The sequence below is a fragment of the Dipodomys merriami genome, unplaced genomic scaffold, assembly GCF_024711535.1.
Source record: "Dipodomys merriami isolate MVZ:Mamm:240054 unplaced genomic scaffold, mDipMer1.0.p SCAF_3202, whole genome shotgun sequence".
Classification (NCBI taxonomy): domain Eukaryota; kingdom Metazoa; phylum Chordata; class Mammalia; order Rodentia; family Heteromyidae; genus Dipodomys; species Dipodomys merriami.
The window spans coordinates 17,006-21,788 of NW_027204719.1; the positions used below are offsets into that span (position 1 = coordinate 17,006).

At 41.8% G+C, this 4,783-nt stretch overlaps 1 long non-coding RNA gene across 1 annotated transcript; it reads right to left on the reverse strand.

The window, feature by feature from the left end:
• Positions 1-822: 822 nt before the first annotated feature.
• LOC138841528 (uncharacterized) lies at positions 823-3,853 on the reverse strand. Its single transcript, XR_011376453.1, has 2 exons — positions 3,737-3,853; positions 823-1,110 (listed from the first exon to the last, which is right to left on the reverse strand). It is a non-coding gene; the product is annotated as an uncharacterized lncRNA (long non-coding RNA).
• Between the last annotated feature and the right edge of the window lie 930 nt (positions 3,854-4,783).

Below are 4,783 nucleotides of genomic sequence, written 5' to 3' on the forward strand. Positions count from 1 at the left end.
CATGAAAGTAAAATTGGGATTATTTGGGAGGAGAGGAAGAAGGGAAAGTGGGACAGAGCTAGATAGTATAAGAGAATAATAGAGGGAGTGAATATAAGCAAAATGCATTATATATGTATATGGAAATGACATGATGAAACTCTTTACTATGTACAATATAATGCCCAAGAAAGGGAAGAAAAGTTTTCCACATTTGCTTCTCCAAATATATTCCTTACATCTGGTAACTGGAGTCACATTCTACTGGACCCTGAGTCCATGGCCATAGTCGTGCTTCCTTAGAAACTGCTTTAACATGTGCTAATGAATAGGAATCAACCTAACTTGTGACTTCCTGAAGAAGTATGCAAGTCAGTAAAGAAGTAATTTTGTACAGTTCTAACAAGGGGAGAGCTTACAAGGCAGAATGCTGGGGATTCCGCAAAATCTTATTTTAACTATGTTATATCTTTTCACTACTTTGACCTGATCTCTTTCAACAAGTCAGAAGGAAATACATTGCTATGAAAGGCAGAAGAGAAGGAGGCATATAGTAGCTTACATTTTATGCAACACTTTAGGATTTGCAAGCCATGTCAAATGTATTATTTCTTTTGGCTTTGAGAGAATTTTCTTTCTTTCTTCCTTTTTTCTTTTAGTCAGTGTGGGGCTTGAACCCAGTGAGAGAACTTTGCTTAAGGAAGGAATTGTCTTTCTTTTTTCACAACTTGTGTGAGAAGATAAATCCTTATCACATAAATAATTTGTCCAGGACCAGTTTGGAGGAAGTAACAAAGCTGGGATTCGCATTCCGTTTCTTACTAGTCAAAGAACTCTGATGGGTGCTCAGAAATATTAGCTTTTATTCTCTCCCCTGACACAAAGACAGGCCCCAGTGGTTTCAGAACCCATGCCTTTTCTTCTCGCCTTTCAAATTCCTTTTCCAGCAGCATCATGCCCTCAGGATTGCGCAAATGAGGTAGCTGGGAGGAGAATGGGGGATGCTCATTCTAGCTTTCAGGCTCAGCTTCTCATTCAGGGGGGGTTTGAATGTAAACCTTTGCAGAAGAGAAGTGAAGAAAATAAACAGTTCAGATCTTGCCAATTGTTCTCCAAGGCAAGCTCTCTTTCCTGCAGAAAAAAATTCAAAACATAAATTAGATTCATAGCGGTTTCTAGGCATTGGTGTTCTTCACTACCTCCTTCAAAACCTAAGCAGACCCTGGGCTTTACAGCCTGCCACTTGATCTTAGTCTGACATCCACCTGGCTTCACTGCAGCACAGATTGTTGATCACCAGGTGTCAAATTCCTTCAGGGGAGAGGCCATGCTGGGGTGAAGGGCAATGGGTATGTAGGGCAATGGATATGAGAAGCTTGAGTCGAGTGGGGGCATCTCCTCTACAGTTGTTCAAACGTCATTCCATGGACAACAATGAAATGAACAGACAGTAAAGCAGAAATAAGACTGCATGGGTTCCTTAAATGGAACTCCAATGTATACGCAATGGAATGTCAGGTTCCTAAAGTGTAAGTTACCTTTTTCTGTGCCTATTTCTAACAGAGACATAGAGATGACTTTTTTTAAATTACTGACTTCTCAGATAGGTCTAATGGACACCTGAAAACTAAATAAGGCTTGATGTCTCTGCCTTCATTTCATATCTCTCCTCTTTTATTGATTTTGAGTTATATTCCAGTTCAACTCTGCACATAGACCTGTCAGTCATTTAAAGAGTCTAAAATGGATAGTCCTCCTCATTCATGTGAAGACACCAACGCATTTGTAACTAAGATATTTTCAACAAATTGACAAATGCTATCTTTTACAATGTCCTCTGGCCTGTCCCTGAAGTGGCACCAAGAACTCTTTAATCATTTCCTGATAGCCTCCAAGAACAGAGCAGTCTTGTGGGCAGATTTCATGAGGCAGGAGCTTCTTCATGGGAAACAAATGAAACCCTTCCAGGGTCACAGGTACAAGAGCAAATGAAGATTGCCTCTTGATAGAGGATGAGCAGAAATGCAAAAAGAACTTATTGTTCTATCTCATATTAGCCTAGAACAACCATCAGCCAGCTGACCCTCTAACATCTAAGACAGACCAACCAAAAGCAGCAGAGCCATGTGTCTGACCTCTATGCTTGTGAAGAATCACATGGTCTTACTAACACTTAAGAAGCTTTTACTTGTTTGTAATACAGCAATGTAGTGCCTCTTACATATGGAATAAACCAGTGAAACTCAAAGCAGAAGGGTGGTGTATGAGAAGCTGTGGTTGTCCTAGAAGACACAAGACACAGACTAGAAGTACACAAACTTGAGTTTGGCCCAGTTGTACCAGGTCTTTGGGCATATGATCTTGTAAGGAACAAGTTCTGTCTTACTTTGAGTTAGCTGGTATTAAAGGAAGAAGATAGTAGTCATTTCTCCCTATAATTATAAATGATTGGCTTGCTATGGGATAGTATGAAATAGTTTATTTGCAATGTAAGTCTGTGATCAAGAAGGTGACATACAAGTCTCATAGACACAGACCAGCAAAGACCTTTTGTTATTGATGTTGCCATCTACAAATCACAAGAAAGGTTGCAGTTGTATCTACTCAATTTTTTAGTTGCACACCATAGACATGGACTAACTAGGTATTTTAAACATAATTAACATTAGAAAGGATGGAAGGATCTCTTTAGGAAGTACTTATAGGTCAAAACTGGATCTAGTTAAGCTACTGGCATTTAGTCATTGTTGCATGCCCAAATGGTAAGCAGGTAGTCTCTTTCCTTTGCTGCATCCTGATCTCATTAAAATCAGCTCTATTTCGGTGTAAGTGAGCAGCCTTTAAAGCGAACTTGGACCAGTTGCTGGTGGCTCATACCTGTAAGTCCTAGCTATTCAGGAGGCTGACATCTGAGGATAGTGGTTCAAAGCTAGGCTGGGCAAGAAAGTCTATGAGACTCATCTCCAATTAACCACCAAAATAGCCAGAAGTGGAGTTCTGGCTCAAGTTGTAGAGCACTAGCCTTGAATGAGAAAGTTTAGGGACAGTGCCCAGGCCTTGAGTTTAGATTCAGGAACCAGGACTGGCGGAAGGAAGGAAGGAAGGAAGGAAGGAAGGAAGGAAGGAAGGAAGGAACGAACGAACGAACGAACGAACGAACGAACGAAAAGAGGGAGGGAGGGAGGGAGGAAGGGGAATGGAGGGAGGAGAAAAGGAAGGAAGGAAGGAAGAAAGAAAGAGAGAAAGAGAAAGGAAGAAAGAATGAACAAACAGAGGAAACAGAAAACCTCGAAAAAATCGAGGCAGGGTGGAGTGAGCCTGTAATTCCATTGTTTGGGAGATGGAGACAGGAAGATCCAAAGTTAAAGCTCAGCTTGGCATACATTGTAAATTCAAGGGCAGCCTGGGAAGCATAGGAATAACCTATTTCAAAGATTTAAAGCAAAAACAAACTAAAAACTCTGTAAGGATGGCAGGTGTTCAACTTCCTTTGTGAGACTCAATCAGCGATTGCTGGAAAGAGAACAAGGAGGTCATCTCCATGAATAATGAAGTGTGACAGATTGTAAACTGACTAAGAAGTGAGGCTGGCATGGTCCAAAACAATGTCCAGTGCAAGCAATGATGGTCTGTGACCAACAGCAAATTGGGCGCACTGGACATGGCCATCTGGGGACACCCCAATGAAGACTACTGAGAGAAAAGGAGAGGGTGAAGAAAGAGCCCTGCAGTTTTTCTCATGCCCATCACAACTCACCCATTCCAAAAGGCAGAAAGGCTTCCCTCTTCTTAAACTGTCCATTCTCCAGAAAATGCTCTGGAGTGAAGGTGTCTGGGGTAGCCCACTCCTTGGGGTCCCTGTGTAGTGCAATCATATTAGGGAATATCACAGTGCCCTAGAAGAGGAAGAAGAGAATTAATGCTTGATGCATGGAGCTCACTCTGGCTCTAAAGTCATACCCTGAATTCTCTCCATCCTCATTTTCTGCTTAAATGATTGACCTGCTAGGACCGAATTCTTTTGCAGGACAACTTAGAAGGATGGATTGGAAATGCCTGCTTAGAATCATACCAGGGTAATTAGATAATTGATTCCAGAATGAGTCTTCTCTATAGGTAGTAGAGTAGAAAAAGTATGTTTCCTTCATTCTTCTTCTTCATTCCTTCCCCTCTGGGGCCAAGGACACCATTCCCAGTTGCCATGACAAGTTTAATAGTGCATGCAGATATCTGTCAAAAGGACCTGCTCTTCATTCAGGAACATGAAAAGATTCACAGAGTCACCAGAGTAAGCCATTCCCTCCCACTGCCTCAGCCTATCCCATCAGCAAGGTGGTCCCATTGCTTCACACGTCTCTTAATTCCATCTCCTCAATTCCTGTTTCCCCCTGCTACCCAGTGCATGCACCTCGACAGAGTCCTGCAAGAACCTCATGCCACACAGCCTGCTCTACACAGTGAAAGCAGGTAACTCAGTCAAGTCACTGCAGCCACCTACTCACACTTCAAATTTGGAACACGGTAAAGGATTCCCATCAGTTTGACTGCAAAGTCTCATCAGCCAATCTGCTAGGGACAGTTTTCCCCACTGTATAGGGGGAATTGTGGCAGATTAATTAAAACATATAGAGCTGCTACCTCAACATGGAATCTATGAGTTGGGTTTAAATGCATCTTAGATAAAGACATTAAAGATTTCACATTTTAGTACTCTTGACAAGAATGTCAAGCAGAACTTCCTAAACAGAGCTTGCCAGATCTCACTAGTTTTCAGAGATGCTCTACTAGGCAAACTAAAAAGGGT